The following is a 26197-nucleotide window of genomic DNA, read 5'->3' as shown; positions in this document are numbered from 1 at the left end:
TTGGCGATAAGTATTGAGACACCTTTGGACTTGGATTCTGTGTTCATGCTGTGGTAGGCGCATGGGAACCTGGCATCAGAGAACCTGGGAAGAACGTTCGTGCAGAAATGGGTCTCCTGTACGAAGGCCACTTGTGCTCTTTTTTTCCATAGAAGACGAAGGATGGAGGACCTTTCTTCAGGAATATTCAAGCCCTGTGCGTTGATGGATACAACTGTTAGATTAGCAGAAACTGACGGCATGGTCGACAGAATATACGATCCTTTCAGAATAAATCAGGTTACACTGTTATAGCCCACTCCAAGATTCACAAAATTGTATGATTGGGAGGGGAGAGAAAAGAAAGGAAAAAAAAGGGTTGGGGGTGGGGGAGGGGGGGAGAGAAAAGCACATTCACAAGACTACAGACACACTAGGGTAGACAGACAAGGGAGACACCAAACTAAGCTAACGTAAGTGTTAGCAACTGTTGCCACGAACTATATATCAGAGGGCCTGGTCCCCTACCATGAGAGGGTGAAACCAGGGCCCCTAATGCCCTAGTTGGGAAAACGTGGAAATGCTCTGGGCGAGTGAGGTCACCACCGTACACAGAAAAAAAACCTGTAGGAACCGAAATAGTATAAGTCTTCCTTCAGCAAACTGTTATCTTCGAAACACTGCTGCATTATTCCAGAGAACCGTAAGCCGCATCTGGAATGTTCGTCATAGAAAGGGTACAGTCCTTATACTAAGAGAGAAGGAGAGGAAGAGCTGGGAGAAAAGAACACAAATAAGAAAAACACTCCTGCTCATCCTCCTATTTGCAAGACGGAGATAAGACTTGGATGGCGAGGAGTCAGAATCAGTCCCGGGATCTAGAAGCCATCAGGGGAAACTGAAGATCAAACCGAAGCATTCCTGCAGTGTCCCCTGTATTTCACATATTCACTGGAGTACCGTCCATCGGTACAGTCCAGTCCAGAACTGGGACCATAGGAACGTCCAGAAATTAGAACGCCCCCTCTAGGTCCGCTGGTGTTCTGATCGTGAAGAGACGACCCTGTTTGCGGAGAATCAGATGAAATGGATGCCCCCATTTGTAAGTTGCTTCGGCTCTGCGCGCTGTGTCCAACAGTGGGCTAATCAGCCTTAAGTTATTAAGGATCGGCCTAGAGACGTCAGGTAGTATTGTAAAATTCATGCCTTTAAAGCTAACAGAGCCTCGCTCCCACGCCAATCTCTGAATGTCTTCTTTTTGTCTGTAAAAGTGGACGTGGCATATGACATCCCTCGGGAAGTTTTGATTCCGTGTCCTCCCTCCTAACACACAGTGAACTATGTCTAGCTCTATTGTCCTCTGGATGTTGTAGCAGCTTGTTAAAAATGGCTGTCACATACTCATGCAAGGCATCCGGTGGTACGTCTTCTGAGATCCCTTTTAGTTTGAGATTGTTACGACGACCTCTGTTTTCAATGTTATCCAAATGAAAAGTCAAGTCTCTGAGCTGTTTCTGTTGTTTCTCCACCATTAGGAATAACTGTTGAAAGTCCGTAGACGGGGTACCGATGCTCTCTTCCAGGGCTGTGGAAGCCGGTGAGCCTAAGGGTGTGCCCGATCCTCCTGCCCTGTTCCCCTCACTGACCGGATTTACTTGCTGCTGCGGGTTCCGGCAGGGGAACGGGGCATCGACATGTTGTAGCACCGGCTCCACATAGCAGCCCGGCGCCATGTTGGAAGGCTTTTTCTTGGTGTCTGTGGCACTCGGTCCATGCAGGAACCTGCTGATTGGGGGCCCGTTCGCCGGCGGCAGGTCTACTCTCTTCTTTCCTCCCTTCATCATCTCCCTCGGATGCTACGGTTTGCTGTGTTCCCGGTAAGTGCAGTGTCGGCGGCAGCGGAGCTCTAGTCAGTGCGTCCTCACTCCTCCATGCTAAGCCATGCCACGCCCCCCCCAGACAAGCATATTTTTGCACTGTATTAGGTTCATATTGAGAGAAACGTAAAATGGAGCTAATGTAAAACTATAAGGCTAATCACACGGCTGTATTTTTATGGCCTTTTTTCAAAAACACAGCATGATCTATTTTTTTGTATTTTTGCCTCAATATTTGTATTTCTTTCTATTGGGCAAATTTTCATTGGCCAACAGAACCTAACATATGGAGGTAAATGAGGATGAAAAATTTATGACATAAATGTAATGTCTTTTGAAAGATGTCTGTAATACAGATCCATATTACAGACATTTTTTTTTATAATTCCGTTTTATTGAAATTTTTTCAAAACATTTAAACAAAAACAAAATAAAAGTAATATGAAAGGCAGAGAAAAAAAAGCAAAAAATGAAAGCTTAAATGTAAGAAGCGAACTTTAAATAATACAATGTTTTATCCCAAGTTTTTTTTAACATAGGAATATAATTCTTCCAAATGAGACGTAAGATTTATAGAATTGATAACTTCACTAAGGGAAGGTACATTTGAGGATTTCCATTTTAGTAAGGTGGGAGTTTATTTGTATGTAGAAAGCAAAGAGCCAGCGTTGGATCCAGGCCTATAAAACAATGTGTTACAGAATGAACAAACTGAAAAAAATGTTCCAAAAGGAACGACTAACTGGGCAAGACCACCACATGTGGAAATAAATACCCTTAAGACTGCAACCCCTCCAACATAACATAGCAGGGGGTAGGTACCAGCGTAAAAATATTTTCTGTGAAGACTTCCAGTGTCGGATAATATGCAAAACCTTTTTATTCCAGGAGAGGGCTTTTTTTAAGGGAAATTGGTGTTTAATATCTTGTACAGACATGTTTTTATAAGCTTGTCCAAAACTAGTCTTAAATTGACTCCTTGTGTCATCATTGTAGAGGAAGCTGTTACTTTCAAGTCTTGTTCATTCCCGTCAAAAGTATTCCCATATAGATTGCAGGTTACTTTCCAAGCTCAACTTGGTATTCTTTGTTGCTTGTAACTTTTCTTTACATTCCTCCAACTGTGTCTTCATTTTTTCTACTTGCTGTTTGAACATTCTCTTAGACTTCTTTAGTTCTTGAACATTGCTTTCAGCATCATTCTTGGCGCCAAACAAGTCTTCAATTTGCCTGTGCAAATGCTTATTGAGGCTCTTTGTAACTTAGTCTTCACTTCAAGGCCCTCTTCCCTCTGTATTCTCATTTGTAAGAACTCAAATTCCAGCTGTTTCTTTTGCTTTTCCCTCTAAGTCAAAGAGGTTTCTTTCAATAGCAGGAGTTTTTTCTTCCAAATCTTGCTTGCACTGAGCCATTCACACTTATAGGACCCTTCTTTGATCAGCTTTATCTTTGGCTAATCTTCTGAGGTGCTCATTCTCTTTTAAGATGGCTTCAACCTTTGTTTTCAACCATGTGGCCTCATTGATGGCAGCCAGTTTTTTTAAATTCAGAATCCTTCCTATTTCTTCTTCTGCAAGTAACCTTCACCTCTTGGCCTTTACTGTGAGAAGACATAACCTAGCAGCTTTCTCTTTCAGCTGCCTCTACCGTCTTTTATTTGCAGTGCAACACTCTTATTCTGCTATAATTTTGGCCTTCAAAAAATCTCCATGTCAGTATGTCACCTGGATAAGCTCCTCCTCCAGAATCCTGTGCTGTTGTTCACTTTCTTTTCCATGTTGGTCACCATGGTCTTCCTGGTCTTCATCTTCTGTTCTCCTTCTCACCTGCAGATTCAGCGAATATTTGGTTGCCACTAGCAAGCACATTTATTTCACAGGAAATGATACTGACAATACCCCACTCTGGTTTGCCTTCAATCGCAGAACTACATGCAATCTTCTCGCTATTTTTTATTACCTACCACTGGGCACTAGGGGAACCCTGAGCAATACCTCATGTATTTTGGTTGTGATTTCTGTCGTAGCCAGTTCACACTCTGCTTTCACCTGTGCAGCCTGAGGGACTATATCACACAGGCATTTTCTATTTTTTTTATAGGCATTTTCTGTACAGAACAGGACAATACATTAACTTTATCACATAAGGATTGTGTGTCATTTTCATCATACAGTATTTCAAGCAAGAACAGAAAGGTCTCATAACTCTCAGGACCCGTCTCGCAATGCAGCATTTTATGCAAATTTGGCCCAACTGAGTCGCAATTCAGACAGTGAGACTCTGCAAACCAACTCAAAGACTTTTTCTCTTTCTTTTCTCCTCAGGCATTTGAACAGCAGATTCAGAAGGAAACTTTACACCTTCATCTTCCTCCAAAAAATGCCAGAAATAGTGAAAGTACCTTATTAATGTGAACTCTACATCCAGTTGTGTACATTTCCAAAGTTAGTACTAAGGGTAATAAAAACAGTTTTACTAGTCTCAGAACCCGACTTGATGCAAAGCAATGTCTCTAACAGGATTCTTGAGAACCTTGGTTAAGATCCAAGCACATCAGTAGTGAAGGAGAAGAAAAACAAGAAGAGGGTATATGTATATACACATACACAAATCTTCTAGAGGGTGATGTTGGCGCAACCTTTTCACGTAAATAAATTGAGGTATATTAGCAAAAATGATCTCAGTTTATTGTTAAAACGAGCATGTATACACGTTTTAAGGTATTGGAACCTCTTCCTAAGTACTTGCTGGGGTTATGCCACATAAAATATACATATATAGTATAAGGAAGAAAGAACAAATAGGAAATTGAGTTAGAAAAAATGAAATAATAATAACATATAAGTAAATAAATAAATGAATAATATTATAATATATTTATAAGCATGGGCTGGGATAAAAAGATCAACCTTAATTATAATTAATTTACGTTAAAAAGCGAAGTCATGATGAACAATGAAATAAAATTAATAGTGGGGATGGTGGTATATAAATTATTAAATCCATTATATAGGGACAGAAAGACTAGGGCAAATGCACATATAAAAAGAGCAAGTAATTCACGGATGTAATGAATATGTATACACATGATTCTATACAAGAAGCATAAAAGTGCATATTTTGCGTAAAAGTTCTTAACACAAACTGTCAAAATCATAAAAAATAAATGTAAAGTAATTAAAAATATTGAAAATTGTATTTACTTCTAAATAATTCATAATAACATCTAGGTTGTTGTAACCACCTCTTTTTTTCCATTTTCTCCACAGAACTCCATCAGTAGTGGGATTCCACCGACCAGCAATTCATGTGTTCTCATTTCCAAGGTCTCTGACCTTCTGAATAGAGGACTATCAGGTGCACCTCCATCATCTTGCTTGCACCTCAAACACGGCTCTTTCCCCTGCTCTGTAGCAACAGTTGCATATTGTTGAGGTTGGTCACCCCTAGCAACTGCCTTATCGCACTTCCGCAAACTTGAATTTTCAGGAAGTGCCGAACATTTGACCTACTGACCACTGGACATCGGACAACACAAAAGTCCACTCTCTCAGATAGATCCCATTTGTTGCCCTTGGCAACAGTACTCACAGTTTTCTTATCTGGTCATCCAGACTTCTTTAGCTACATCCATGCAACCTCTTACTCAGCTTTAAACTTTGCCAGGTCACTTTGGGCATGGCCCTTCTGTTTGGCAATGCTTTCTCACTGCTTTATGTAAAATATCTCTTTCACATAATCCTCTATGACACTCATGGCAACAATTACAGTCCCTGTTCCTCAGCAAAATACACCCATTAAATTACGGCATCCAGACCTTTAAATTTCATTCAGCAATTTCTCAGAAAGCACATGCTTTCAAATTTGACTTCTAGCTCTTTTAAATTTCTGAGAAGCAGATTTCATGTGCCACCTTATGCCTGCACACCTTTGGCCATAATGTAACACCTTGAGAGCTAGTCACTCACTGGATCGCCATCTCCTGGGCAAGGGGGTTGGCAAACATGTATGAAGTCACTCCAACACAATGGATTTCTCTTTAAATTTGGCATCCACCAGTCTTTATTGCTTCACATCTCGCAGCAAAGCCCTCTACCTAAGCACTTTGCATTGCCCTTACTAACAGGTGCAGTGCTAAAGGTTCAAGGATCAGAGGTAATCAGTCCTTTACCATCAATATCTTGTGACATCAGTGAACAGCACAACCTATCCCCCAGGCCAGGAAACCGCGAGCTCAGAGCTGACACCAAGAGGCACACCCTCTGTTTTACTCGGCCTTCCCAAGTGACTCAAAATAAAGCCCACTCACTATACAACTCAATATCTTGTTCTGTCTGAGTTCCACACCTAAACCATCACATTATTTTATCATTTTTCCCTCTAGTGGCCACTTTAATAACTGGACTCCTACAAAAAATAATACAAGTATCATAAATTAATAGAAGAATCAATTTAAAGATCCTTAAGGAACACAGACTAGCAGTCGCTATGCATGTTAACACATGATGTATCAGCCGATATTTGTTCTTAAACAATCTCCCCACTATCTTTTTATTGCTGTTTACTTGGGCTGATAGTTGCTTGGTTTTTAGCGACTCCAAAAAATGAGCAATTGCTCGATTAGTGCCCTGTCATTGTACATGGGATGATTATCACCTAAATTTGCTATTTACAGCAAGTGCTGCTGTAATTTCCTTTAATCCTTTTATCTTTCCTCTGCAGTTACTCATAGACGTCTAGCATCATGGTGTCATAAAAACCCTTTGTCAGTGATATACCTTTACCATTCCTGCACTCTTTCTCTTTAAAATATGTGCACTTTGTATCATTATTTAATTTGCCCGTTGAACGCTTTTCCTAAAAATGTTCTATCTTCCCATAGATCTGGGCTCTCTTCACCTCTCGGCATCGCCACGCCTCTACTGCTTTTCATCCATACTATACAAGAATTGGATTTGTGCCACTGCCATAACACAGCACTGTAAATTTTATAATGGGCAATTGTTAGTCATTATTCTTCATTTTATTAACATAATTTATAGTTAGTATTTGGTTTTAGAGGTTTCCTGATTTAGTTGATATGGATTGATACAAAATGCTTTTCATTCATGTACAAACCTTGTGTCTCCAGGATAGTGTTCTCATATTGGCACCGTGATATGCAGTGGCATCTGTTGTTTGAGTAAGGGAAAGAATGTGTTTGAAATATATTTAAAATAATCCAATTTTGTCATTAAGACTTTATATATAAGATTAGATGTTACACCATGTGTGAAAATTCATTTATTTTCCTTGCCTAATTGCCACATTTTGCTTTTAAGAATTTAATTCTTTGATGAATATTTTATTAATGTTATTAACTTTGCTGCAATCTAAAGACTCAAACTAACTCCTTATTTATAATTTTCAAACATTTACAACAATTAAAAAAATAAGGTGAAGTCTTTGATATGAGCAAGTGTAAGTCAATGAAAGCCACCTAGAGAAGAACAATAACAATAGGTATAATCGAGAAACAAACACCCCAGATTTTCTGTTACAGGAAAACACTGCATTGATATACAAAAGGGCCAGGAGATAACTAACTAAACACAAAGAATACAAGATTGAAAGGAGTGGCAAAGGGGACTCGAACTATTAAAGGCTTTGCTCAAAGTCCATCAAGGGCCTATTGAAGCCTGTTAGAGGGTGTAGGAAAAACAAGAAAATGGGAAAGCTGAACTGCTCTCCAAATATCTAAAGGAAATGGGTCTGCCGAGATTATCATCTCCTCACAAGTTACCCATTGAAGGCCTGACCAGAAGTGCAGAGCTCGGTACTGGCCCTCCAAGAACGAAAGGTACTACATTCTAGGCTCGGTGGGATGTTTGGATTGCCCAGAACAGGAAACAAGAGAGAGGAAAATGGAGAAATGTTGCTAAACTTAAGAGTTGGGTCTATTGTGGGGTGTCCAAGCAAAGTCGGGGGTATCCATGCCAATTCGCCATGAGAAAGTGAATAAATCCAGGGCAACAAGTAAAGTTAGACACTGCTGAAAGAGGCTTCTAGGTTGACCCATTGTTTCAAAGTCACATCACAACACCAGTCAGGAACTATCAGTAAATAGGAGGCTTTATAATGTTTTTAAGGCCTTCCAATGGCTCCCACCTATACACTTCTGTCCTTTAGTAATAAGAGAAGGGAGCCGATCAACTGTGGTGGCTTATCGGCCCAAATGACTATATTCAGTAAATAGAAAAACGTAGAAGAAATTGAGATTGGGACCTGTACAACGTATGAGAGCCTTTGCAGTACATTCATTTTAAAGATACCACACCACATTATAGCTGGAAAAGGAGAACACAAAACCTGTCTTTTTGCAGGCGATATCCTTCTTACTCTTTCCAGGCCCCTCACCTCTCTTCCAAATTTAATAGCAACATTAGACTCGTTCACTGAGATATCTGGCCTACTAGTTAATATGGACAAAACAGAAGCTCTTTTTGATAATATTCCCTCACACATGCAGAAACTCCTAGAGCTCAATCTTGTGCTCCAAGCTTCCTCATACTACCCTGTTTCCCTGAAAATCAGACATACCCTGAAAATAAGACATAGCATGATTTTCCAGAATTTTTGAGGATGCAAAATAATTTTTCAGGTTTTTTAAGGATGCTTGAAATATAAGCCCTACTCCAAAATTAAGCCCTGCTAACAGTTAATTAAAAAAGTCAATTTAAATAGTGTCCAGGCAGCTATACGTATAAAACAGTTAAACCTTTTTGAACAAAAATTAATATAAGACACGGTCTTATTTTCGAGAAAACACAGTACATTACTTACCTACGTATTAAGCTGATCTCCTCCTTAGACTTACTTTATTAATTGACATTACCCTCAATTATTTACTTCCCTTAAATCGGAGATGATGAGATGGGATCAACACACCCTTTCATGGATAGGATGTATAAGTCTTATCACGCCTCCTATATCTATTCAGATGCCTCACCATTAATGTCTCCACTACTGATTTGAAAGATATACAGCAAAAAATCTTCCATTTAATTTGGAAAAACAAGAGACCCTAAATCAAACAAAAAAATATTATCATAAATACCTGTATATTATCATAAACAGGTAGGAGGTTTAGCAGTACCTAATCTGCAAAAATATTTTTTAGCATCCTAGATGTCACAAATTCCTCCTGTATTTGCAAGACTAAGGGCACCTTTATGGGTAGAACTAGAAGCTTCTCTTGGCCCAGCTGATTTGAAGGCTATTTTCTGGGACAAAAATATAAAGCCCACAATCATTCAACATCTTTCACCTCTAACTTACAATCTCTTTCTGATCTGGAGGAGAAGCAGATTTAAATATTTTTGAAGTCAGCTCTCCTCACTCTACTCCTAAATATATAGATTTCTCTGGTGAAATAGAGGCATCATTTTTTTTTTATTACTTGTATTTTATTTGAGTTTTTTAATTTTACAACAAAATGGTAGATATTTTACTGAGAAATGGTACAATCATGCAGGTATACAATAAGCATTGACTACAAAGAAGTAGGGAAGACTGAGGGGATATGTTCCAAGGAGCCTTTAACATGGCGTTTTCTCGTAATATTCCAGCTCAGTCTTAACTTTGAAATATTCATTAAGAGAAACAGTATATAAAATGATCAGCCTGGCCAGGGCCCAACTTAATTTTATGGAGGGGGTTGGAGGGGTACGAGGGATACACGAGGAAGGGGAGGTGGTGGGGGTGTGTGTCCGAGACAGCTTGGGAGTTTCCCGCGGGGTGGAGGTCGCCAGAGACAGCTCCGGTCTGTGTGATTGCTACAATATAGCTTTCACTTGATTGAAAGGATTTGCCCCTTTTTTTCCCCCCTCCCCCCTCCCCCCCCTTTTCATATTTCTTATAGGGAGGACAGGAACCTGTTGTTTTGTGAAGGAAATGAATAGTCCAGCCATGGGGACCATATTTTTAGAAATTTTTCGTGTTTGTCAGATAAGATGGAGGTTAGTTTTTCATTTGTTAGGTACCAATCTAGTCTACGTTTAACTTCGGTGAAGTCTAGTGAGGCTTTACGCCATGAATGTGCAATTACTTGCTTTGTGGCTAGGAAGAAGAAGGATATTAGTTTTCTAGAGTCAGAAGGGATGTTGTTTATGCGTTTATTTAGGAGAGCCTCCCAAGGGTCTTTACGGATGTTGTGGCTCGTAACTGAGTATATTAGAGAGTAGACTCTAATACAAAGCCTTTTCACCCGAGGACAGGTCCGCCAGACGTGAAGCATGTCTCCTGAGGCTGAACATCCACGAAAGCAGTTGGGAGATCGTCCGGGGATTGCATGGGCAACGCGATCTGGGGTTAGATACCAGCGGAGCAGGACTTTAAAGGATGTTTCCATCATTAGTATATTTCTGGCACTGTTGTTGGTGGCATCCCATATCTAGGTCCATTCTTCCTCTGAGAGGGTTTTTCCGAGATCTCTTTCCCAGCGAGTTACGTATGGGAGTTGTGTTCAGAAGGAGGAGTGAACTAGGTCTGAGTAGATCGTTGATATGAGACCTTTCGTGTGTGGGTTTTTATAGCAGTGTCTTTCAAATGGTGTTAAAGTTAGTGGGGAGCTTACGTTTTGGTGGAGAGTGGAAATAAAGTGCTTTATTTGCAAGTATCGGAAGATTTCTGATGATGGTATTTTGTGTCTTTCTTGTAATGAAGGGAAAGAAATTGGTCCATTTGCCGTGTATAGTTGGTATAACTTGGTGAGACCTGACTTTGTCCAGTTTGTGCCTGGTAGAAACATAGGGTTGCGTATTAATGGCGCAAGGGGCAAATGAGGAGAGATCAATTTTCCCGAGTATTTTATGGAGTCCCATATGTGAAGAGAGTGGTTAACTATCGGGTTATTGATTGTGGGCCTATATTTGGGTGGAGTCCATAGTAGGGAGTCTATTGTGAGGGGGTGTATTTCCATGGCCTCCAGGGATACCCATAGTGGGGTGTTATGAGTAGAGTGTAGAAGAGCCATTTGGGCCACCTGGGCAGACTGATAATATTTAAAGGGGTTGTCTCGCGGCAGCAAGTGGGGTTATACACTTCTGTATGGCCATATTAATGCACTTTGTAATGTACATCGTGCATTAAATATGAGCCATACAGAAGTTATTCACTTACCTGCTCCGTTGCTAGCGTCCCCGTCGCCATGGATCCGTCTAATTTCGCTTTCTTCTTGCTTTTTTAGATGCGCTTGCGCTGTGCGGTCTTCTTCCTGGTGAATGGGGCCGCTCGTGCCGGAGAGCTGGTCCTCGTAGCTCCGCCCCGTCACGTGTGCCGATTCCAGCCAATCAGGAGGCTGGAATCGGCAATGGACCGCACAGAGCCCACAGTGCACCATGGGAGAAGACCCGCGGTGCATCGTGGGTGAAGATCCCGGCGGCCATCTTGGTGAAGGAAGAAGAAGGAAGAAGGAAGACGTCGCAGAGCGGGGATTCGGGTAAGTAATAAAAAATTTTTTTAACACATCCTTTTGGGTTGTCCTGCGCCGAACGGGGGGCCTATGGAAAAAAACAAAACGTTTCGGCGCGAGACAACCCCTTTAAGGTAGTTTGGGACTCCCAGACCTCCTCTCCGTCTGTGTCTATATAGGGTGGATCGTGATACTCTTGGGATCATTCCCTTCCACACAAATCGGAGGGATATTAGTTGGAAAGTCTTTAGTAGGTGTCCAGGTACTCGGATCGGGAGTGCTCGAAAGTAATATAGTAGTTTAGGAAGGAGTGTCATTTTCAATGCGTTAACTCTTCCTATCCAAGAAATGTGATAGCGATTCCAGCTTTCCAGAAGTACTCTCATCTTACAGAGGAGAGGGATATAGTTTTGGCCGTATAGAGATGCGTAGTCGTTTGTTAATTGGATGCCCAGGTAGCCCAAGGAGCCTGTTGCCCATTGGAAAGGGAAATTCCCCTGGAGTGTATTTAGTGTTTCGGGGGGTAATGTAAGGTTGTATGCCTTTGATTTTGTTTGGTTGATGGTTAGACCTGATATTGACCCGAATCTGGACAGTTCTCGCATAAGGTTAGGTAGAGAGACGTTGGGGGAGATTATGAGCATGAGCAGGTCATCTGCAAACATTGAGAGTTTGTGATGAACTGAGGCTATTTCAATTCCCTTAATGTTTGGGTTGTTTTGGATTTTGATGGCTAGTGGTTCCATGGCCATAATAAAAAGTAACGGGAATAGTGGGCAACCCTGGCGAGTCCCCCGGCAGATCCGGAATGTATCCGAGCAGAAGCCTCGGTAGTGCACGGAGGTTTTAGGATGCGTATATAGTATCCGGATCCAGGAGAGGAACCCGCCCGTAGTCTTTTGTGGTTGGATTCACTTCTCTCCAAATATCCACAAGGCGGTTTTGTTGCAGAAGAGATTTAAAGTTATGAGAAATGGAGTGTTGGGGTAATGGAGAGTGAGCTGGGAGGGTGGTGGAGTTCCTGTCCAGATTCGGGTCAACTATACAGTTTGAGTCTCCACAGAGAATAACAGTGCCTATTTTTATGTTTTCCACTATTTTGAATAGTTTTGTGAAAAATTGGATTTGCCTCGAGTTTGGGGCATAATAGGAAACTATAGTTGTTGGTACATCTTGAATAGAGCCCATTAAAATTAGATAACGGCCTTCGGGGTCTGCGGTTGTCGAGGAGTGCGAGAAAGGAACTGATCTGCTAAAGCAGATGGTCACACCTTTAGTTTTAGTTGGCGCGTTTGCTGAATAAAATGTTGGATACTGGGGGGATAGGTAGCGTGGTGCTGAATTGATGGAGAAATGGATTTCCTGTAAGCAGACTATGTCTGCTCGTTTGTTCTTGTAGTATCGAAATGCCTTTGAGCGTTTCTGAGGGGAGTTAAATCCTTGAACGTTGTGGGATATTATTTTTAAGTCCATGGCAAATGGTGAAGTATATGCATAAGTAAAGCTGTCTCAGGTTCTCCACCCCACGGGAGGGAGGGTTGGCGGGGAGGAGGGGGGGCGGGGAGGAGAGAACATACAGGTAATGGCCAACTGTTGAGATTTGTTTTAAGAACTGTAGGCTTCGTTGCCTTTATAGCGGTATGCCAAAAGAGTCTCATATTTTCCGGGTGGTTTTCATAGGTGTAGCCACACCGGCTCTGAGATTAGGTGGGTTATAGAATAAGAGTTCTTGGGGAGAGAAGGTTCAAGTGGACCTCGTAGGGAGTTAGGGGTTGACGGCGTGGGGAAAAGTAATATTAACAGGTAAATAAGGTGGAAGAGGGGGAAAAAAAAGTGGGAGTTGAAAATGTAATGACGGGGGAAGAAAGAAAAAAAAGGGGGGGGGGAGGGATGGGACCCAAGAGGGGTGATGCACAAGTAGCAACGATTACTTGCGTCTTTCCTTTACTTTTATGGCTTCCTTTTCGGTGAGTTGCATTGGTCTCAGGAAGTTGCTGTATTCTTCCTCTTGTTTTCGGAGGTGGGTCTTGAGGATGATGGCGAGGCTGGTGGTAAGTCTGTGGAGTTCGATTGTGGTGGTGGTTGTTGGATGTTTAATTCTTTAAAGCATCGTCGGGCTCCATCTGGTGATAGTATCGTATGTACTTTATCTTGGTATGAGAAAGTCAATTTAAATGGAAAGCCCGATCTATATTGTATTTTTTCTTTTTGTAGGATCTGCAGGTAGGGCTTAAGCGCTTTTCTTTTTGAGAGAGTTGAAGGGGCCAAGTCAGGGTATAGTTGGTAATCAAACCCTTGGAAGGTTAATTTGTGGGAGGAACGAGCTGCACGCATTAGCTGTTCCTTTGTGCGGTGAAAGTGGAGCTTGAGCACTACGTCTCTGGGAGGCCCGTTTGGGTTTGGTGCTCTTAGGGCTCTGTGGATTCTATCGAACTCCAGTCGATCAATTGGGATGCTGGGACAGAGCTCCTGGAATAGTACAGTGATTGTTGATTGAAGATCTTTTATCGATTCAGGGACTCCACAAATCCGTATATTATCACGGCGGGCTCTATTTTCCACTTCCTTTAGTTTGTCGTGTAGGTAGTGGATTTCTTCGTGGAGCTGCTCTATGTCTTTATCCTGGGATTCAAGAACAACGGTAGCATTGTCCATCCTATCTTCAAGAGCAATTGTTCTTTGGCTGAGTTCTCGGATTTCTCCAGAGAGCTTTGTTGTTATTTCTGAAGAAGTTTTGGACAGTTCTTTTTGTAGTAGCGATTCTATTTGGGTTAAAAGGTTTTCCGGGATATAAGGTGTAGGACTCATTGTAGAGTTTCGGTTTGGATTTGGATTTGGTTCCCCGTTGTTTGGTTGTGATAAGATTTGTGATTCCTCTATTGATGAGCTGGAGTTCTCGTCAGAGCAAGTGGGAATGTCTTGTAATTTTGATGATTTTTTTGGTGTTCGTTTGTACGGCTAGGGTATTTTTTCCCAGTCTGGTTTGTGTTTGCATGGGACGCATTATTGCGCTGTTTGTGGTTTTCCTCTCTCTCTCTTTTCTCCTGCCTTCTTTCCCCTCTCTCCTCCTCTGGTGGTGATTTTTTTGGGTCCACTTGAAGATTTAGGCACCATACAGAGTCGTGTATGGCTAAGGATGCATTAAAAGGAAGTCATCCTTTTAGCTGCTTAGTGTCTTGTTTCTTCTTTCCTCCTTTTTTCTCTTTCCCCCTTCCTTCTCCTCTCTCCCCCTCCCCCCTTTTTACTTCTCTCCTCCCTCTTTTTTCCTCTACTGATGGAATATGTGTAGCGCTCTGCTAGTGTAGCGCGTGTGGCATTTGTTATTGTTGCTGGAGTTGGGGGGTCTTTATGTATAAGTTATAGTGGTTATGCATTTTTTTTTTTTTCTTTTTTCTCTCCTTCCTCCCTCCCTTGGCAATGCTGATATCAACCACTTGGTGGCAGCAAAGTCTAAATCCTGTGTTTGTCAGTATGAGTCTTCTTTTTAATAGATTTTGGTTTATTCAAGTATGATAAGTCTAATAGTTCCGGGAAGTTCTCGTCCCTGGCTCTGATAAGGATCAGAAGTGCAGTTCTGATATTGTTTAAGTAGAGTGAATTTGTCTTGGGTTTAGCGTTAGTTGCTATTCCTAAGTACAGGGGAAGTCATTAATAGAGATGGTGAGGAATTCCCACTGCAGTGGACGGTTTGCAGGATTTATGTTATAATGGTAATGTCCACGGGTTAGGGGGGGAGTTGGTTGTCCCAAGAGGGAATGTGTCCCTTAACAGTTTGGCTTCTGGATATATGTGCTGTAGGCTCTGCTGTGCGGAGCTGTGTAACAGAGCTGGAAAAGACTCACCCAAGTCGTCCTTGAAGTCTTGTGCCAGCGCTCAGCAGGTCCAGCCGCCATGCCTCTGCTGTGAAGTTCTGCTCCTTTGTAGGGTCGGGGTATTCGCACGGCCCTCAGAAGTGCCTCCGCGTGCGGAGAGGGGTTAATGGCGTCTTAGTCTCTGACAAGGCGCCAGGGGATCGGTGGCCTAGTTGCCGCTGCTTGTGGGGTGGTGTTCTGTCACCATCGATTTTCCTTACCATGGGGCAAGGAAAATGTCCCTGGCTTTGTGGGGTCTTTATGGCGGGAGTTGATAATTGTCACCCTGTGGGCGCTGTTAGGCTCTCTGCGGGCACAAGATACCGCTGATGGTTAGGGGATCGCAGTCACTTTTTCCCGCCGTCCGCGGCGTACAATGGCGTGCAGGCCGCGATAAGCTGCAGGCTCTTTCCCCCTCTTCACTGGAGCCCCGTTTGCTGGTCGGCTTCTCAGACTGTTCTCCGGTGTTCCGGTAAGTTTCTGTTTGTTTTATGGTGGGAGATTAACTGTTTAGGACAGTTGGATGGCTCGGGTCTTTCACTTTGTGCAGGAGCTCTGGTGAAACACGTCCGCCATCAAGGGAAGTCAGGACACGCCCCCAATAGAGGCATCATTTTAGTACATCACTTCATGCCACATTATAGACTCCTCACACCACAACAACTTATAGAAAAATATTCAATCCCAGAAGATCTTTGGTTTGAAATGTTGCAAATATATAGCTTCCTCCAATCCCTGGTAGGTACCACTAATACTCACAACATCCCTACTGCCTACAAGAGAACTTGCACATGGACCCCTCTTGGATTCAACAATTAACAACATAAACTTTCACAGCATATTTGTATGGCTGCAAGAATTTACATTGCCTCCCAATGGCTCTCACCAACTCTTACAATTAGTCCAATTATTGCAAGAATCTCAGGAATGATACTATATGAAAAGTTGTCAGCCATGAGGGAAGATAAATTGGACCTATTCCTCAAAAATTGGCAACCCTGGTCTACCTTCTTAAAGATACCTGGCTTAACTGGACTACTTAGTACATGATAGAAGCAAGTTGAAATTGATTGCTGGGAATGGAGGCTGTTGAGGGGGACGAATAAATAGGAATAAAAGAAGAAAAAAACATAGCAAAATGGAGGGGAGGGAAGGAAAGAAAGTAAAAAAAGAGAAATAAAAAGGAAAAATAAATACCCTGCTCAATATCATGTGACATTCTCCATGGATGTTATATGTTCTGTTCATACTCTGACTTCATTAATATACCCGCTCTGAGGGGAATTTTTTGGCTATATAGTTTGTAACAAAATATATACCTCAATAAAGTTATTTGAGACAAAATAAAATATTGGACCGATTGAACTACATATACAGATTTTTTGACCACCTCAACAAGCCAGAATTAATATTTTTCAAGAGAGGTAGATAGTTGCAAGAAAAAATAGAGGCTAAATGTCTGTTAATTCAGACTTCCAGGTACTTTAAAGCATTGGGAGCTCAGCAGAATGGGAGGGACTTCGCTAAATGATTCTGACTTCACAACATTGATTTTAAAATTACAGAGACGGGGAAATGTAGTCAATTCAGACACAAGGCTTGTCAGGGAGGTTTACATAGAAGTTAATGAAGAAGAAGTCGTCGGCATAAGCTTCAAATTTACTTTTAATGTCAGAGATATGAAGGTATCAGATATTTTGGTTATCCTTGATATGTCTGAGAAGAGGTTTTAAGGTAAGCATGGTATGGGCATAATGAGTAAGCAATGGAGTTATACACCTAAACCATAGGATCAAGGAGTAACTCCACATATTTCTTGTAATATTGGAACATGAAGACATCTGGCCTTGGAGCTTTGTCTGACTGGATAGAGCTGAGGACATTGGCAACATCCTCTGCCAAAATAGGAAGCTCTAAAATGAGATCTGTGATTGGTATAGGGAGGGCATGGCAGACTCAGTTAAATAGGAGTCAATAAGGTTGGAGAGAGAAGAGTTGGAGGTATTGGTAAAGGTAGAGGGAAGATTGTAAAGGCTAGAATCATATTTGGCAAACTCCTCCGCTATGTTGATAGTTTTTTTTGTGTGATAGAATTGCCATGTTGGGCATTAAAAAGATATAAAATTTCTAGCTCAGTGGGCCTTGAGGTGTCAAGCCAAGGTCTTACTGCACCTGCTGCCATTTTCATAAAAATGTTGCCTACCTAGGCTGGAGAGCCACACGAGATGCATGGGCTGGAGTACAAAAGAGACAGTGAACTGCATACTAGACTAATGGGCAGACATAACATATGGACTGACAAATTACCAAAACACCTTGCATACCCTTGGTTCATGAATTGGCCAAGTAACTTAAGCTCTCGAGCTCACATCATGGGTCCTCGTTGTCTCGCATGTCCCTACTCTAACACAACAACATCCACAAGAACTCTGCCTGCAAGCAGGGTGATCATCCCAATAAGGACAGCCCTACGCTGGATCCAAAGGACCTAACGCACCCAGAGATGGTAAACGTTCCACAGCAGGACAAGACACAGTTCACATCAACACACTAGGGATTGCATGCAACACAGAACAGGACTGTTCATACCTCATGTCAGGCCACCTGTGCAGACCCAACAAAACACGTCACTGTTCACACACATATACATTGAACATGTCTGTTCACAGACACTGAACTTGATAATATTCACCCCTATACACACACAACACATAACAGACATGCAAGAAAACCAAACCCTAGAGTGAAGGGATACCAACTTCCTCTTGCAGAGGGACTGGTGTATATATATGCAGCAGACCAGTGGAGATTGGCTAGCTGGAGAACACCACACCCAGCCACACCCAGCCAGCTCAATTATTCCACACCTATGAAGGTGTGTTCCTGGAAAACCATAGTACTGAAGGTCCCAGAAGCACAACCTAACAAGAGCAATTTAGCTTTCGGTCACGTTTATTGCATAAGTGTTGGTGGACGAGATTTAATTGTGCTTCGAGAGTGATAGCATGCATTTCTGTATCATCCCCTTCCTTTTTTATAGTATGCAAGCTTGTTGGAGCAGTGCCCTCACCCCTACTGTTCCATCAACTGATTACTATATGTAACCGTGGTTTTTGTATTTTTGTACTTTTGTCTTTCTGTATTCCCCAGTTTTTGTAAGTGCTGTGGAATATGTTGGCGCTATATAAATAAAGATGATTACTATTACTATTGCTTATAAGCCTTCACCAGCTATTCAGCCTCTCTCAGAAGAAAGGCAATTTCCCATGCTCACACTCACTTCACCCATTCTTAATGTTTCACTAGAAGGCCTTGGACCACTGATTTATGTTCCGTCTATGTAGTGAGTGGGGAGGTATCATCAGGAGGATTTTCCTGGAAGTAATTAGAGATTCTCAACTTAATTTCAGTAAAAAAATGGCAGGTCTTGCAGAACCAAGTCGTTTAGTCACCAGAACCAATCTTGACAGTCGCGAGGACAAGGAAACATACAGCATGGCGTAATCAGAGATTGTAATTGAGTTAATGGAGGAGAAGCACATAAGGGGAACATTAGCATGACATATAACAAAAATAAACTATTCTTGAGTAAACGTCGTGTGAGGGTGAGAAGAAGGTATAGTCTCTGGAAGTTGGGTTGGCAGTCCTCCAGACATTGACTAATTGGTGAGAATTTAGGAGGTTTTTAAATTGTTTCAAAAAGGAAAACTCCAGATGACCGGCGCCTCTGGAGGCGTCTACTAATGGGTCTGTTGCTAGGTTAAAATCCCCTTCCAACAGTAGGGTGTCCTTAAAGGGGTTGTCCCGCAGCAGCAAGTGCGTCTATACACTTCTGTATGGCCATATTAATGCACTTTGTAATGTACATTGTGCATTAATTATGAGCCATACAGAAGTTATAAGAAGTTTTTCACTTACCTGCTCCGTTGCTAGCGTCCCCGTTTCCATGGAACCGACTAATTTTCGCCGTCTAATGGCCAAATTAGCCGCGCTTGCGCAGTCCGGGTCTTCTTCTTTCCTCAATGGGGCCGCTCGTGCTGGATGCCGGCTCCTTGTAGCTCCGCCCCGTCACGTGCCGATTCCAGCCAATCAGGAGGCTGGAATCGGCAATGGACCGCACAGAAGCCCTGCAGTCAACCGAGGGTGAAGATCCCGGCGGCCATCTTCAGCAGGTAAGTAAGAAGTCACCGGAGCGCAGGGATTCAGGTAAGCACTCTCCGGTGTTCTTTTTTAACCCCTGCATCGGGGTTGTCTCGCGCCGAACGGGGGGGGGGGGGGGGTTCGGCGCGGGACAACCCCTTTAAGAGAATGTATCAATTCTAGAGAGGATATTTCACCAACAGGAGACCTGGTTTGAGTTGCAGAGATAAACATTAGCTACTGTGATTGTCTTACATCTGCAAGCTGACCTTTAAGAAAGAGAAAGCAACCTTCTGGCCTTGAGATTAGAATGCTGACCCATTTGGACTTGCTTTGGGAGTAACAACTGTAAAAATGAGCCGTCACATGAAAAAAAAATATATAACAAATAATGTGTAATAAACAACATTTAATATATAGATCCGGAAACCCTATATATTTCAAAAATATCAGGCTGAGTCAAAATGTGGACAAATAAACTAAGACCTGGAATGAGCTCTGTTAGAACGAAGGGTTCAAAAAATACAAAGATTCCCTGAGAAAGGATAAAAAAGGTGAATCACTAATAATCTCCAGATGAGTGTGGGGGAATGCTAATCTTGGCATGTTAAAGGTAAGCAGAAGTATATCCTCAGAGAAAAGAAACTGTGACATCTGAAGGAAGAGGAGAGGTGGGGAGAAAATATTGTTCCGTATAAATTTTGGATGATTATGAAAATCAGAATAATACATTGTAAAGTATTAGTGCTGACAGTCTACAAGAAGTGTCACAAGAAAAAATTGAATCAGCAGCATAAATAATTCTCCCAATAAGGGTCAGACCTGTATGCAGTCGCCAGTAAGAGGATCCAAACCAAAGCCTCCAAAACCAAAGTCCAAATGTATGAGTAGAAACTGGCAGCACTTCAGGATGCAATAAAATCAAATGATTTTTATTTTCCCATCACCCAAAGACAGTGACGTTTCGGCTTGTAGAAGCCTTCCTAAGTCTACAAGAATAGGTACAACTCAGCTGTACATTGAAGGAACCCATGGAAAAGTGTCCAACCAATCTGGAAGTAGAAGATCAGGTCATCAAGTGGGTCTGGTGAATGCAATACAAAGGAGAAGCCATTTCTATGAATTTGAAGATGGAAAGGGTGCCCCTATCTATATGTTGCACCAACCTGATAGTTCCTGGAGTAATGGCTTGAGAGAGAACACATAGCCAAACAAAAAGTAATCATTTACTACAGGTAAAAAAAGAGTTAATGGCTAAAGGGGTTTTCTAATTACAAGAACCATATTAGAGTATGTAGATGTTGTATAGGGGGCCCACTGCAGAACCCCTTTATCAAGCAAAATTGAGAGTTCTCCTGTTATGGCATATTCAGGCCATCTATCTATTACATGTCCCCTCATTCATCAGACCTTTGGCCGACGGACACTCTTCATGAATTGTCGATAATTCATCCTCCCACAGAAGGCCAGCTCACAAGTGTTATGGATAAGTAGTAAGTAAATCTTCAAACCTCATGGACCTTGGATAAGAAATCTCTCAGGAGTCATACATCCCCTCTAAATACATATCCGCCACAAAATCCTCTTGTCTTACATGCAGATTTTGATGCAAAATTGTTACAGATTTTTCCCTTTGCAAATCTGCATCAAAATCCACATGTGATACATATATTTTGCACCAAATATATCTGTGAATATACCCTTAGAGGTATAAGTGTATCTAGGGGCAGTGTATTTACAAGTTTGGTGAATAGCTAACCTAAATTGCTCGAGCCTTTAGTTTCTACTTTTGTGATTTTCTTTTTCTAATTTGGTAATTCTTTAAAAAGAAAAAAGTATTATATTTTCAATTAAATGAACTTTCCAGATTTAAACTATTGATAAGCTATTCTCAGGATAGGTCATCAAGAGCAGATAGGCAAGGCTCCAATGTTCTGCTGATAAACCTTGGGTCCTGGCATTTATGTGAATGTTATGTTGACACATATCACCTACCTAAACATTGTTGCAGAAAAATTACTGTACACACCTTCATGGCAATGGTATTATCTAACTACAGTGGCGTCTAATGTTCAGGATAATGAACATTAGTCCACCAAAGTTATAGTGTCAAATACCATATAGTACCTTGTGGAGTTCATGCTTTGACAGGTTGAAACTGTTATGACAATACAGGGGCAAACCATCCAATATTAGGCAAGTGGTTTGAATAATATAGCTGATTAGTGTATATTTTTCATTACGTCAAATAGCTACTTTGCTATTAGAAATGGAGACGTTACGTTTGCAGTAATTAGAGCTAAAGATAATTGTTGTAATTTATTTTTATGATTTCAATATTCTTAACTTTATTTTGTAGAATATGGAGTTGTTTGAGACTCTTGTGTAATCAACTAGAAGGTGTGAGAAGACTTCTAAAGCCATCCATGCTTCTCTGGGAAATACCTTTTGAAAATACCTTAAGTAGAGCACCTAGAAGGTGAGTGAGCAGACTTATAAGGCCATGCATGCGCCTCTGGGAAATATGCAAATGGAATCATAGAATCATAGAATGGTAGAGTTGGAAGGAACCTCCAGGGTCATCTAGTCCAACCCTCTGCTCATTGCAGGATTCACTAAATCGTCCCAGACAGATATTTGTCCAGCCTTTGTTTGAACACTTCCATTGAAGGAGAACTCACCACCTCCCGTGGTAACCTGTTCCACTTATTGATTACCCTCACTGTCAGAAAGGTTTTTCTAATATCTAATTTGTGTCTCCTCCCTTTCAGTTTCATCCCATTGCTTCTAGTCTTTCCTTGTGCAAATGAGAATAGGGCTGAGATCCCTTTGCACTGTGAAAGCCCTTAAGATATTTGTAGGCAGCTATTAAATCTCTCAGCCTTCTTTTTTGCAAGCTAAACATTCCCAGATCCTTTAGCCATTCCGCATAGGACATGATTTGCCGACCGCTCACCATCTTGGTAACTCTTCTCTGAACTTGCTCCAGTTTGTATATGTCTTTTTTTAAAGTGGGGTGCCCAGAACTGGACACAGTATTCCAGATGAGGTCTGACTAAGGAAGTGTAGATGGGGATAATTACCACACGTGATCTAGACTCTATGCTTCTCTTAATACATCCAAGAATTGTATTTGCCTTTTTGGCTGCTGCATCACATTGTTGACTCATGTTAAGTCTATGATCTATTAGTATACCCAAGTCTTTTACACATGTGCTGCTGCTTAGCCCAATTCCTTCCATTCTGTATGTGCTTTTTTCATTTGCTTTGCCCAAAGGTAGGACTTTGCATTTCTCCTTGTTAAATACCATTCTGTTAGTCGCTGTCCACTGTTGAAGCTTTTCTAGCTATCTGGAGATGGAACAAGTGACTCACAATTCCCGGTCATTGTTACAAGACTTGTTAAAAGGTCTGATGTTGGCTTGCAGGAATGCTGCAGTCCAATAGGGGGTGCTGTAAAGGCATTGTTCCATCTTCTCATTCGCTGTCTTGTGTAATGTTATGTAGTTTTTAGATTTGTAGTGCTTAGTGTGTGGTTGGCTTTCTGTAGTTTAGTATCTTAGTCATTAAACCTAATATATTGTATATATAAATTTCTGTGACGTAATTAAAATAAATAAATTGCTTGAATTTTCAGCTGCTGATTGTTTGACTCTTCATACATTCACAGAGCCTAGACAGGAATTTCATATATTTCCTCTGCAGTGTTCCCTTTGAGAATAGTTAGATTGACAAATTCTTCCTATTGAGTTAAAACAGACAAATCTATGTGAATTATTTCTGCAATTCATGGGTATGCTAACAATAACTACACATACCTGGCCCGCACTGTGAGACGGCCGGCAGCCAGAGGTAACTGCCAGAGATACCCACATATTCCAATCTGCAGCACTCAGGATACCACAGTGTCAGCTAGTTAAAATATGGGATCATTTACATTTAGGTTATGAGGCAATAAATGTCTCCTCTATACATATGGGAGCCAGCGTGTTTATTCAGCACTTTTGTCCCAGGAATAAACTTGCTCTATTTGTGTCCAAGAACATTATTTAAATATGATGTATAATTTTGGAACACTCTGGCACAATCTGATTATTTGGATCTGTGCAGATTGATTACAGTGTACAGCGTATTAGGAAATCCTCCACAGAACACATTCATTGAATAAATTCCCTTAAAAATTAATTTTAAAAAATTAAAAGCCTGGACGCAGTCGAGGACCATTGCAGCAGATTGTGTGCAGCCAGCTCTAGGAAATGTTCAATTTTTTTGTCTTTTAAAGGAGGTCCCAAAGTCCACAAAGTGCTGTTTCACTTCTGACACCTGTGTACACACTCAGGCCACATATGGGAGATTTCTAATAACTGCAGAATCGTTAACAAATATACACCCGGGCCCAGGAACCTTAGGGGCCCATAAGGCCTCTCTTCTCTACATAGGGAGCCTTCTGCGTTAAGAGGTTAAGATAAGTTAGGGGGCCCAAGATAAACTTTTGCACCCGGGCCAATGAGCCTTTAGCTACTCCCCTGGAGTAGCAGTTTTCTGCTGCATTATATAGAAAAATGGATTAAATTGAATATCTGAAAAATTTTACTTCCACTTAGATTGAATTCTAGTGAAACACCTAAAGGCTTAGTAAACGACCTATGTGCTCTTGAATACTTTAAGGGGTGAGTTTTTAAAAATGGAGTGATTTATGGGGGTTTCTACTATATAGGTCCCTCAACGCTACTTCAGAACTGAATTGGTCCCTAGAAAAAATGTGTGAAAATTTTCTTGGAGAGTCGTACCATTGTGGGGTACATAAACTTTTTGATCACTGATACTAGTTTGAGTCATTATAGAACAGTAATACCAAATCCATGTAGCCTACTTTCTTCTAATTTCTATTTTTGATAAAATAAAGCATTTTGAATAAAGAAAAGATTTTTTCATAGCTTTGTACTTTACTGTATTGCAGTGGATTATGCCTGTCAGTGTAATATTGACAGGCATCCTGTTAGACAATGTCTCTAGCAGGGTCTAATATGAGATGGCAGACCTGCCCCCAGGAGCTATCTTTGATCTCGGCCGTTGTAGCCGGGTTCCCATGGTGATTGCACAGGTTCACCTTCTAAGCCCACGCAATCACCATTATGTACATCAGAATGATGGAAGTGGGCCTTTCCCCCAGTGTACATGTATGTTGAAATGCAGGAAGGGGATAAAGATGCTTTTTCATTAGAACTGAACTTACATTTTTATTTCCATGTACAAGTCTCTGCTTGCTGTTGATGAAATGCACCTGTCCAATTTCGATTTACCTCTGGTTCCTACCTTTCCTAGGGTCCATTCATAGGCCTAGGCCCAAGAAAGGAAGTTAAGTCCGCTATCATATACTGTGCAGTGTAGGGACCCATCACAGTGGGGCCATCTTGTCATTGTAGTTGGGCTTACTTAATTTGATCAAAATGTGTGCTAAAACCTCAAATTTATAGGTAAAGATAGCAGTAATGCAATTTAAAATAATAAAACCATTACATGTTTGCATCCACAGAATGCCAACAGTCTCTACATAATACAGAACCTCCCTGATATGTTTCACCATAAACAGGCATCCTCGGCGGTATAACGGCAATAGTGACTGATCCAGTGCTCTCCCGCAATTTGTAACCGTGCTTGACATCTGGGCGACACCTATCACATAGCAGCCTGTAGGGTTGTTCAGATGCACAACTTTTCTGTTTGAAGATTGACTTGGCTTCTGAGTTATATGATGTCTTCTATTCCATTTAATAAAACTTGCTTATTGGCATGACAGCTGATGTATTTCATGTTTGCTTATATCGACATCGATTGGAGTGGGTATCTGGCATATATACTACACATTGGAACAGAGTATGATATAATGGGTCTATATATCTGAAATGTTCTTGTATGATAACTGGTTTAATGTTGCCGCCACTAGCATATGGGCATATGGGATGCTTATATCCACCGTGCTATTTTGATGCCCTTTTGTCTGCTAGAAGCATGTTGTGTATAAAAGGTGGTGAATATGGGCTTACATTACTATTAAAGTCAAGGTCTCCCTGTACTAGGGCAACATTGTGCTGTATGCATCCTGGCCAGTCAGTGACATGGGGTCTTATTACCTCTTGTGACTGTGCACTGCGATGTGCTGCATAAATCCGGTCCAGTGGTATAGATCTCGAGCTAATGGTACTTTTATACACATTCTTCTACTGTTTAATAATATGAGATACCCTTACGTTCTGATAGTTTAAGATTGATTTCTAATGTACAAAATGATATGGTGCGCTGCTGGAGGTGAGGTTGACAGTGATGATTTGGTCCCGAGAGTGTAGTGCCTCTGCGCATGCGCAGTAATGCAAGTTTGATCGGAGTGGGTAGGAGATCACTGATGACAACTATTCCTGCGATATTGTGACTCCTGCATATGCGCAGCTGTGAATTTGAGACTAGAATGGGCAGAGGACTAAAGATGATATCCGTAAATGAGAAAGAAAGAAATATCCACATACACAATGAACCAAACATATTAAAGGTTTGATTTCGAATGTTACTAGTTATGAAAAAGATGCTGTATTATTGAATTGTGATGTAAGATTTAGAACAAATGAGAAATATATTACATAGAATTGACTGTAATAATTGTCTTACAATCTGCTAATAAAACGAACTTAAAAAAAAAAGACTTCCGTTCCCGCAGTGTTTCATTTCTCGCACTTGCCCAGTGGTGTTGCTGGCAGAGGTTTAGCAGTGATTGGCTGTTTGGCCACATATGTGCTGTTGATGGAAATGGACGCTGCATTCTGGGAGTTTGAGTGGCTACCACTAATTAATAGGCTGTTTTTTTGTTTTTTTTTTGACCTGGCACCTGTTATACGGATATCCTG

The sequence above is a fragment of the Eleutherodactylus coqui genome, chromosome 3, assembly GCF_035609145.1.
Source record: "Eleutherodactylus coqui strain aEleCoq1 chromosome 3, aEleCoq1.hap1, whole genome shotgun sequence".
Classification (NCBI taxonomy): Eukaryota; Metazoa; Chordata; class Amphibia; order Anura; family Eleutherodactylidae; genus Eleutherodactylus; species Eleutherodactylus coqui.
This window is presented reverse-complemented; position numbering follows the sequence as displayed.